Raw genomic sequence first — 12,273 nt, 5'->3', positions numbered from 1 at the left:
AATCAGCTCTTTATGTCAAACCTGTTCGCCACCCCTACTATAATACATCAATATTAATTTACAAATGCTGAAGTATAGAGGGGAAACGTCATTGAGCAGACATGTTTAACCTTCATTTTCTTGGCAGCCTTTTTGAGGATTTTGGGTACCCAAAGCAGCAAGATGGGTAACAAATTGCTAATGTTATGTAAAATGAATGCCGATCCGGATCATCTCAGTCACTGGTAGCAGACGACAAAGTCATCGAAGATTGCTAATATTGTCGCGGTATTATACAGTAAGTCTTGCTGTGGGTAAATAGGGGCTGCGTTGTGTTGTAAGGTTTATTATCGCTTAATAAGGAGGATTTGCAATCATTGATAAGGGGAGAAATTGGCAGAGGTTGACAATTATGAAATTGAGAGACTGTTTATGATACGGAAACACGTATAGTACACTTAAAATGAATGTAACAGTAGATTTAAATATACATAAACATGATACATTTTTACAGCACGTTGTTATTTCCCCCTCGATAATAGTTTGCATTTGCAAATTGGACAAGCTGCGCCTGGCTGTAAGTGGTCACAAGCAGTGAACAGTCTAGTGGTAGACTCTTGAGACTGCCCATGACCGGATTTTCCACCACCAATGTACATTTTGAACAGAATAGAATTGTCTTTATTATCATTGATATCCACGTTGTGAAACATTGTATGCAACAAGACTAGACATAGCACTCCACAGAATATGTAAGACTTTGAAAAGAGAAAATGCAAAGACTATTAGGGGAAAAAAAAGGCCAAAAAAGTAATTACAACATAGTGCTTAGAAAACTGGTTGTTATAATTATAATGCAATAAAAAAAGAATAGTGTAAAGACAATAAGTACAATAATGTTTAGATGCAGCAATTTAAAAACAAAACATATTCACGTGATATATATTTTTTCAGTTTCAATCGGCAACAAAGAGAAAAAAAACTAAATAAGTCGCAAGATAGGTTTTTGTCGATAACCACGTGACAGCGATGCCAAATTTGCCATTTATTTAAAGACCAAACATGTATGCTTTCCAAAATGTAAGACTTAACCAATAATGTTAGCTTTGTTTGGCATCACCATTTTTTAACTAACTTGGTCAAATGAATAAAGTTTAAGTCATTTTGCGTGGATAAAGAATTAGAACGGCTTTATTGTCATTGATAACGATGTGAGGAATATTGTATTCAAGACTATAAATGTCAGTCCAGGATAAACACATAATAAAGACTTGAGGAGTATTTAAGATAAAAGAATGTTACAATGCACTATTATTCATTGCACTGTTATTACAACTTAGGCTGGTCTCTAAGCCAGGGGTCGCCAACATGCTGCCCCAGCTAAGGTGCCCCTGGACCTGTTTTGAAAATAGCCCACCAGTGCTGGGTCATTGTGATTTTTGAATAAAATTATTTTTTGGGTGGTTTACTGAGTTAAACCCTACTTCCAATTATTAACCAAGTAATAATATCGCAAGAACATAGTAGTAACATCATTTTTTACTTTAGAAATGCATATCAAAGCGGGCATCCTTTGCACCTATTGACCATTCCTAATCACTTGACAACATCCGGGCATCTCAAGTAGTGGCGGCCATACTGGTTAGGTATGTTTACCTTGATATTATTGTGTTTGAGATTGGAAAAATAAGAAATCAGCGCTCTGGTTTGGCTGTTCCAGGCTAAGTGACGTCAACAAATGTTCAATGAGGTACAAACAAGCCTCATACATGCTAGAAAAGGCATGTGGCATAGGGGTTAGGGTTGAAACAAAGCGATCGCTGGGACTCGTTTCAGCTGGCCCACGGTGTACCACCATCAGCAAGGCGTTTTAGCATGCCCAGTCCATCCCCGGGGGTCGCGATGCCTTTCTCTGCCCTCCGCTCACCTGATTAGGGTGCTCTCTTTTTCAGAGAGGCTTTAATAAACAAACAAGACTTTCTTTGAAGCTTATTTTCCCGAGAAACGGGTGATATTTTCGACTACGGTTTATGGCGTAGACTAACTGTACAGTGAGGTTCTTGCTCTGGCCTACTCACCAAGTATCGGGATGAACAATGAATTAATGAATGGTCTGTATTGTCAATACTCAATCGTAAAAATGAAATGTAGGGTTTCTCCTTTCTGGGTAAGAAGTGATGTAGTGAGCGGCTGGCTGGCTGGCTGCACACTAGTATTGGGTCGAGCCAGGTCTCCGTGATGATTAAAATACAGCAGTCATTTTTCCACCAGGTGTAGCTCAATTTCATCCGTTTCACAGGTAATGGATATGGCGCTGGTGAGATACCGGTTCAACCCAGCTTGTAGTTTTGAGAGCTTTTACGTAGCCGCAGAAGTAGCTTTTGCTCCCCCTACCGACGCCGCCAGCATCTCTCGGGTGTAGTGGTGTAATGCCGGTGTATCAGTGTGCGAGTGTGTGTGTGAATGGGTAAAATGTGCAGTGAAGGTCCTCAGTGACTGGTTAAAGCGCTGTATTCATGCAGTCCATTTACACACAAAAAAGCACTAAACGGGAGTCAGAAACCGCTGCGTCCGTGCATGCAGCCATCTTGGATCAGTTCTAATAAGTACTTGGAGAAAAAACGTTAAAGTCACAAAAAAACAGCGCTTTTCGCGTTCATTTTTCATCTGAACATTGAACAAAATTATAGTAGACCTGAGTTAAAATCAAACCGAGTCTTTGGGACCCAACTCTACTTCCGGGTGATGTCAAACGAAAACAGTCAATTAGTAACAAAAAGAGCTTTCATTTTGAAAAAATTTGGAGACCCTAGCACTAGGCACTATGTTGCATACATTGTTGACTATTTATCCGAGCTTTTTAACAATGTTATTTTAACTTATGAAGACTTTTGTCCAAGTCTTTATTACATGTGTACCCTGGAGTGCCATGCATACATCGTTATCAATGACAATAAAAGCTATTCAATTCAAAAACAAGGTAATGCTCTGGCCTACACTGCAAGTGCATCAAAACAATAGTTCAATTAAATGTACTTACCAGCAACATCATTCCCAATTAAGGTGAGAAATAAGATATAAATACCAATTTTACTATGCATAAGCAAGATATACGTCTTTTATACAGTCGTGTTTGCTTGTATATTCTGAATGACGGACCTGGGGAGGAAACTATCTCTGAGCCTGTTAGTCCTGGTTTTAAGTGACCTGTAGCACCCGCCAGGGGGCTGCGGGTCAAAGAGGTGGTGGCTGGGTGAGAAGAGTCCTTTATAAAAGGTATACCTGAATTCTAAAACATGCAAAATGTGAGAAAATAGTGAATGTTTTAGCAGAGAACTCTGGATATTTCATCGGTATATTCCAATTATTTTGAAGATGGCCTGGCTCGTTTTTGACTTCCTGAGATACTAGTAAGCCCAAGAGCCAAGAAGAAATCTGCAGGATTGAGTGTGTACTCCATTCGGGCCCTGCACTTATATTCTATGTCTTTCGATTGAGGTTGACCTCAGAAGGTTGACAAACGGACTATTAGTGATTTCCTATATTTCAAATTGATGTCTGTGTGTTATACGTTGATACCGTTGCAAATTCTATTGCAGCCTAGTCATCCTGGAAGAGGATTACCTCGTTTGTGGCCCCCTTTCGGGGTTTCTTTATTTTCCTCACGCTTTTTTGAGTTTTACCTTGCCCTCATATAGGTTCTAGATTAGGGGATGATGTAATGGTAGTCTATACAGCGTTTAAGACTTCATGTGATTAATGGTAGTACTAATAATCAAGGCTTGGTTTGAACTATCGTTGCAATAGCACAATATGCACAAGGGTTTTGCGGCTTTTAATCGGCAATTCACATCCCCAAAGTTGTTAGCTTGAGCACTAGCGTTCCATGCTAACAATAAACGTCTCTTGTCGGTGTGCACCAGGAAACACGCAAAACACTGACCGATGTTGGAGTGGACAAAATAATAAGGTTAAAAAAAATCGTTTTAACTGAGTGCTTTAAGAGCTTACCTGGTGAGTTAATGGGCCGATGGGAACAAACCAGCAGAGGCGTTAAACTAGCATCGGACCGGAGGCCTGCTTGACTGTTACGAAGCACCAGTATAAACAAGGCCGGCCACGGACGCCGGCAGCGGGGAAAATGCCAGGTGGCGAACGCTGTACACAATTAAAACAAGTTTACATTTATGTTGACAATTTTAAAGGGAGGAAGGCCTGTAAAATTCTAGAGGGTAAACCATTAAATCACACGCAATTGTTTCCTCCGGCTTGGTAGACTAAAACCTTCCATTCCATTGGACCAATACACGTCAAGCTTGACGGTACACTGGAAATTTCGAATAAGCACTTCCACAATCAAAGAAAACTTTTTCTGCAACTACACGATTTCAACATCATAGTTAACCATGTCTAAATTACTAATACATATTATAAAACATCATATACTAGCCTACAATCAAACGTGATAAAACGTAAATGGTTGCAACACTTTAAAGTAACCGAACTCTTACTTTGACAATTTAAAACGGAAGTGTTTTTATGACCGTCATTTTTCTGCATTAGTGATGGGAATTCCGGTTCTTTTTAGAGAACTTCTCTATCGGCTCGGATCTCTAGAAAAAGGGAGTCGGCTCTAACTGCTCCCAAACGGTCTTCTGATTTTTGGAATGAAATCGTCTCTATTGTAATTGATATCAACGTTGAGAAGCATTGTTTGGAACGAGATAGGACATGACACTTCAGGGTAAAAATATAAAAAAGACTTCAAATATAATCGCAAAAAAAACTATTGTTGCAAAGTATTAATGGTCGATAATCAATATATAACAGAACAACACTTTGAAATTAAGTTTATTATAAATCTCCTTATAACGTTCATTGCATGTATATGACATCGCTGTTTTCCATCTGCCATCAGTATGTACCTGTATTTACTCATCTTCATTCATGCAATGTTTGCTTTGCGTCGTCTGCTACAAGCCACGTGAACTCCTCTTTCCATGATGCTTTCAATGTATGTTTACGTTTTGTAGCGTCATAAATTTCGTTAGCTTCTTTTGAATATTTCTTCTGGGGCTGAAGTTTTGGCTTGATTCCTAACCACTTTTCCATTTTTCTTGTGTACTCTGTGCATCTACTTTGGAAAATGATATGCAAATGCTCGAACTTATGAGGCTCGGAAGAGTTCTGAAGCACGATGCTGGCTTATGATTGGCTGCCGAGTATGCAAATTGCCAAACGAACCGAAATTTCCAAACCAAACGAGGGTTTCGAAATCGGAATAAAGCAAACGTTTGATTCTAGAGAAAAATCTGTTGTTTTTTTTTTGCTTGTTTTTTTTTCTTTGAAAAAGTTGTCGGCCACCTGGGCAGAGATGTTTTGTAAGTTGTGCGCCCGACGTAAAAGATGCACGCCCCGGGCGTCTAGGCAGACAGTGTTTCAGACACTGGTATTGTGTCGATGTATTTTATTGTTGTATATTGTCATATTTTGTGTTTGTTTTTTGTTTTTATATATTTTTGTTGTAGCATGCCGGCGCAGTGGTTAGCGCATGTCCGGCACAGTTCTAAGGTCTTGGGAACCTCCTGTGTGGGTTCAAATCCAGCTACCGAACTTCCTGTGCGGAGTTTGTATGTTCTCCCCGTGCTTTCGTGGGTTTCCTCCGGGCACTCTGGTTTCCTCCCACATTCCAAAAAAAAACATGCATTTCAGGTGGATTGGCTGGTCCAAATTGTCCCTAAGTGTGAATGAGCGAGCGAGTTGTCTGTCCCCGTGTGCCCTGCGATTGGCTGGCAACCAGTTCAGGGTGTCTCCTGCCCACTGCCTGATGATTGCTGGGATGGGCTCCAGCACCCTACTGAGGATAAGTGGTGCAGCTAATGAGATGAGATGAGATATTTTTGTTGTATACTGTCTTTGTATTTTTTTTGTATTTTTTTTGTATATTGTCACTGTATATTGTCGTTGTACTTTGTCATCGAATATTGGCGTCATATTTTGTTGTTGTATATTGTCCTTTTATTTTGTTGTTGTATTTTGTCATTGTGCTTTATTTTTTGTTGTATATTGTCACTGTATATTTTCGTAGTATTTTGTCACAGTTTTTTGTTGTTGAATATTGTCGTTGTATTATATCGTCGTCTTTGTCATTCTAAATTTCCATTGCATTTTGTTCTCGTCTTTTGTCGAAGTATTTTGTCGTATGTTGTCGTTGTATGTTGTTGTAATTTATCGTTGTATTTTGTTGTTTTGTCATGTACTCTGTCGTTGTAGTTCGTCATTGAATATCTTCTTTCACTTCAAAGAGCCGGCTTATAGTACCGTTACGTTCGCAAACGACGCATTACTAGATGACACCAACGCGGTGTTCAAATACTTGAGCTACCGTTGTAAATTGTCAATAGTACGTGGATGGAAGTATGGTTGGTTGGTTGGTTCCCTTAACCACGCATCGGCCCGGTATTGCAGTACCTCCGGGAACGGTGCATTCGCAATGATCGCAGCAAGGCTTTAGGGCTAGGACCTTAGCTTGGCCTTTTGGCTGAGAGTAAGTGTCCCGGCTCCTAGGCTTTGTAGCGTATTATGAACTGACCGATAATGGATAATGAATAACGAAGATAGAACAATAACCCTTAACCCCCCCCCTAACCACAAATTGCGAATTTGTTTAATTGCTGTTAAAAGTGTCAATAAAATTGTTTAAACCAAAAAACCTTAACCACTAGGATCGTAGGGGGACCATTTCCCGTGGTGTGTCTTGGGCAAGTACAACCTGGTCACTTTGCTCAAATGAATATCACCAAAGATTGAATCACACAGGGTTGTAAACGATTTTTCAGTAAATATCTTTGTATTTGATGGCATTAGGTATTTTACCTAGCATTGTTTCACTTTGCTTTACAATCGTGACAACTGGCTATTTCGGAAATAAGGATGAATTAAATGTATATTTTTGACTCTTAGCAGTGGGAACAAAACTTTCGGCGTCCTAAATTCTCTATTAATTACAGTTTTTTAGTAGGTAGTTTTGAGTAAGGATGGGAAATCTGGCCTCATTGTTCTACGAGGTTTTTAAAAATTCATTATTTATCTTTGCCGCTTTTAACTTTAAGGCAAGTTAAGTCTTCCCTCATCTTGCTTTTCTTCTTCTACTTTGCAAAACTCAATTAATTTGAGCAGCTAGAGCTGCAAAACATTTAAAATCATTTTTTAGGATGGATAAAGTGCAAGGTACTGCAAGTATCCAGCCCATGACATCATGAACTATAAATTCAAAAGCTACATCAGTTAACAAATCTACATTCCACTCCACCGGGATTGTTCGTAGTTACAGTTGAAAATGTCTTTCCTTTTTAGAGTTCTATCAAAGCTAGTAATTTATTCTTTATTTATGTTTTTTTATGTCATGGCCGGTACAAGCAGTGGACCCAAATGCATAACGTTTAACTCAATGCTTTACTGAGGGATCGGGGAAGTCAGGGTGAGAGGAAAAAGACCGCGATCTGGTGCTCGCTGGGCAGGAGGAGAGGGAAGCCCACACGAACGAAGCATGGTCGAAGATCGGAACAAGTTGGGCAGCCGGGACGGGAGACGGAGCGTGGTCGGAGATCGGAACAAGTCGGGTAGCTGGGACGGGAGAACGGAACGTGGTCGGAGATTGGAACAAGTCGGGTAGCCGGGACGGAAGACGGAGCGTGGTCGGAGATCGGAACAAGTCGGGTAGTCGGGACGGGAGACAGAGCGTGGTCAGAGATCGGAACAAGTCGGGCAGCCGGGACGGGAGACGGAGCGTGGTTGGAGATCGGAAAAAGACGGGCAGCCGGGACAGGACACGGAGCGCGATTGAAGATCGGAACAAGTCGGGTAGCCGGGACAGGGGGGCGTAGCGAGATCGGAGATAGGAAGTCAGGTAACCGGAGACGATTGGGAAGCTTGGGACAGGGGATCGATACAGGAAAAGTGGGACAAAATCAAGTAGGATACAGGAACAATTCGGTAACAGAACGGGAGCCAGAGTCAAAAATGCTTGCCTTGCATGTGCAAGAGGTTCGCCGACGGACTGACAAGGAGTAAATGAGAATGACGTGCTTAAATAGGAGGAGGGCTAATCGGTGAGCGAGTGGCAGCTGGGGCTAAAAGAGTGAGCGCAGGTGAGGCCAATTGACAAATCATGACATTTTAACTTTCATTGAAATAGATGTTGAAATCAAACACAATCTCGATAATGAATTATTTTATCTTTGTCCGCCATATAAATAGAAGCTACAATAAATGACTTGCTTACTTCTACAGTTGTCGTAATGTTTTCTCAAAAAGGAGAAAAACAAGTATGAGTTGAAGGATAAAACAGAAAATAGCGACATTATTTCACCCTGTGACTAAGAGGTCTGCTGTTTCTGTAACTCATCAAACACCAGCTAATGTCTAGACAGCCTTTGCTTTCTAAACTTCAGTAAGGAATGTCTGTTTTTTACCATATTAAATGTATCATTATCATTAATATGTTTATATTTATGTTGAGTAAAACCTCGATTCAAAATATTTTGGAAGCAATCATTTTTTTGCAAGCATCTCCTCCCTTTAAGCTATGCACATAAAATCCCATTTTTTTCACATAAACTTAAAAATACTGTATAATAAATGTAAATGGTTTGCATTTACATAGTGTTTTTCAAGTCAATGAAGACCTCCCAAAGCGCCTTACAATGTGCTTCACACTTACCCATTCACACCGATAGCAGCGTCAGCCATGCAAGGCAACTACCTGCTTATCAGGGGCATTAGGGATTTAGTGTCTTGCCCAAGGACACTTTGACATATAACACGGAGGAGCCAGATATCGAACCTGCAACCTCTTGATATAAAGGTAAGAGTGAGACAGGTGGAATATCTCTGTGTCGAGAAATAAACACGCTTTTTTTTTTTTTTACAGTTTTATCGCCTCAGACACAATTGTCTCGCGCTAAAACACATTTGGACGCGGATTCAAAGGAAATAGAACAATAAACAAGAACAAATAAATCTTATATTATTCATCAGTTTAAATAAGGCACATATTTCATTTAATCTTATTGAAATGATAGACCATCTTGCCAAAATCCTTTAGGGCAGAGATCCCCAACCTTAAATCCATCCATCCATTATCTGCACTGCTTATCCTCAGTAGGGTTGCGGGGATGCTGGAGCCCATCCCAGCTCTCTTCGGGCAGTGGGCAGGGGACACCCTCAACTGGTTGCAGGGCACACAGAGACAGACAACTCACTCGCTCAATCTCACTTAGGAAAAATTTGGACCGGCCAATTCATCTGAAATGCATGTTTTTGGAATGTGAGTAGAAACCGGTGTACCCGGAGGACCAACCTCAAACATCTGATAATATTTTCACGGCGTAGCCCAAGAGTGGCATTAAACATGTTTATAGTTTTTCTAAAATAATAATAACAATCATAATAACTAGTCATAGCATTAAGAATAATAAAAAATAAATAATTGTGTTTGTTATGATGAGCAGAAAAGGATCCAAACACAGACACACGCCTGGAGTTGACAATTTTAATTGGTTTTAAGGGAAATAACAAAAAAGTGCTCTACAGAGGGAGGAGGTGAGATCACAGGCAACAAAAACCCAGTCCAAAACACTCAAGCCTGGATAAATACAAAGGGTTCGTCAAGCAGTACTCTAGAAGGTGTTGGATTCCTAACTTTAAAAATGTACCAAACGTTTACCAAAACGTTCGGATTAGTTATCTGACTCTATTAACCAAACACGACCTACATTTATATATACATTTATATTACATTTATATATTTTTTATATATATATTCATTTTTAAAAATATTTTTATATCGTTTCAAAAACAATTTATTTCAAATATTTTTAAAAACAAATATAAGGAAATATAACATTTAGATGTCTGCACGTATATTTATCCATACATGAAAAAATTGGATAGGTTTTCAAGATTGGCCCCATGGACAGATTCTTTTAACCCAATGCATCTCGCCACTCGGAATAGTTGCCCAGGATTTTCCAGTTCCATTTCAGCAGAGATGAGTGCAACTAAGTGTGATAAGACAGAGTGAATGTGAGTGAATAAAAAGAGAGTGAGTAAAAATGAGAAAGAGTGAGTGTGAGGGATGACATTGCAAGTGATCATAAGAGAGTAACAAAGTGTATGAGAAATGACACCATGTGTGAGTGTGAAAAGTGAGCAGTGACTTATTTATGATGACAGTGTGGAAGAGTGACATACTGTGAAAGTGTTAGGGAAAAAAATAATAGGAGATATAATAAGTATGATAGATGAGATAGTGCAAGTAAGTATGAGATTGTGCAAGAGAGTATGATAAATTACAGTCTGTGTGAGAGTGGGAAGGACAATGAGCCGATGAGTTAGTCTTGACTGTATGTAAGACTGAGATACAGTGAGTGTAAGAAACAATTGAATATTATTGAGACATGGGAGACAAAGTGAGGGAGATAGTGAGTGTAAAATAGTGAACAATGTCAATGTGAGCTATGAAACTTATTTAGTATGAAAGAGAGTGAACGTATGGGAGAGTGTTATATGAGATTTCAGTGACAGTGAGCGAGTAAGTTATTAGGTGCTCGATCATCAACTTTAACCTTAACCAATATGTTATGTATTTATCTTCTGAGTACCCGCTCACCAATATTTCTTGGGAAACCCTCATTTTTAAAAGCAAAATATCCCTCTACTCGCGTCCTTTTCTGACAAACCTTGTTGCCTGAAGTTTGTAGTTTGCTGTTTTTCAACAGCAGATGGTGCTGTGGCCCAAATAATGAAATACCCATGGTTGGTTTTTGTTTGCAGTAGGTTAGATAGATAGATAGATAGATAGATAGATAGATAGATAGATAGATAGATAGATAGATAGATAGATAGATAGATAGATAGATAGATAGATAGATAGATAGATAGATAGATAGATAGATAGATAGATAGATAGATAGATAGATAGATAGATAGATAGATAGATAGATAGATAGATAGATAGATAGATAGATAGATAGATAGATAGATAGATAGATAGATAGATAGATACTTTGTTCATCCCCGAAGGGAAATTCACATTTAGTGATGGGATACAAAATATTTGAGATAGTGAACACCCCCAGAAGATTCTACTTTCAGGCAAAAACATCCTGATGAGTTTATATGTGAGGAGACACTCAAAATAAAGAGAGAGGACATCAATGGATTTTGAATTGCAAGGAGAACAGGAGTGTACCTAAACTCTGATAAGTAATTGCAACCTGTTTTAAACCCCAATCATTCACAGGCAGTCAGGTAGGTTACCCTAGATGTGAAAAATGCCCCAAAATCTGACTCAGTACTTTTTGTTTTGTTGATTCAGCCTTTTTATATTTGTCTGCCCACTCAAGGAAAATGGCAAAGGAGTATATTTATGGCCGCTCTCTCTCTCACAAGGCAGTCAAATAGGTTAACCTAAAAGTAAAAAATGCCCAAAGAGCTGACTAAGCACTTTTTATTTTCATTCTACAGTCCTTGTCCACGATGTAAAAACTGCCAAAAAAAGCTGTCTTAGCATTTTTGGTTTACTCAGCAGCCTGTTCATAAATACACTACTCTCTCAGGCAAGGATCACAATCTCTTACAGTCAATCACCCAACCCCTTTTCCTAGAAAGACGTCCTGCTCTCCCAGGCTAAAACGACATTAAATATCAAAATACTTTTTACAGGCAGTCAGGTAGGTTACCTTAGTTGTGAATAATGCCAAATGAAGCTCACTCAGCACTTTTGGTTTTGTTGACAGAGCATTTTCTCAGAAAGACATTCCCCTCTCCCAGGCCAGAACAACTTTAAATACCAACATAATCTTTTACAGGCAATCAAGTATGTTACCCGAGCTGTGAAAATGCCCCAAAAAGCTGACTCAGCACTTTTGATTGTGTTCACGCAACATTTTTTTCCCAGCAAGACATGTCACTCTCCCAGAAGTGAATGACTTTGTATAATAACATAATCTTTTACAGACAGTAAGGCAGGTTACCCAAGATGTAAAAATGCCCCCCAAAAAACAACTCTAAACTTTTGCTTTTGCTGCAGTTTTTTTTCCAGAAAGACATTTCCCTCTTCCAGACCAGAAAAAAGTTTGGCCAGTATCACAATATTTTACTGGCAATCAGGGTGGTTACTCTCGAGGTTTGCATCTCAATGTGGGTGATGCTTTTATGGCGCACAGCCATCGTAATCAATGTAAATATTTGGGAATATTGTTTAGGTTTTCAACATGTGCAAAAGCTCCC

General features: G+C 39.3%; 1 protein-coding gene across 2 annotated transcripts in view; it reads right to left on the bottom strand.

The window, feature by feature from the left end:
* LOC148347020 (wings apart-like protein homolog) overlaps window positions 1-4,283 on the bottom strand; it is a 35,182-nt gene extending 30,899 nt beyond the window's left edge. For both annotated transcript variants that reach the window (XM_088323510.1, XM_088323511.1), the window contains exon 1: window positions 3,991-4,283. The gene's annotated coding sequence lies outside the window, so the exon portion shown is untranslated. The remainder of the gene's footprint in view (window positions 1-3,990) is intronic.
* Window positions 4,284-12,273: the final 7,990 nt, after the last annotated feature.

The sequence above is a fragment of the Urocampus carinirostris genome, chromosome 19 (assembly GCF_059441175.1).
Source record: "Urocampus carinirostris isolate Australia breed hairy pipefish chromosome 19, RoL_Ucar_1.0, whole genome shotgun sequence".
Lineage (NCBI taxonomy): Eukaryota > Metazoa > Chordata > Actinopteri > Syngnathiformes > Syngnathidae > Urocampus > Urocampus carinirostris.
Note: the sequence above shows the minus strand (reverse complement) of the source record. Positions and strands in the feature narration are given on the sequence as shown.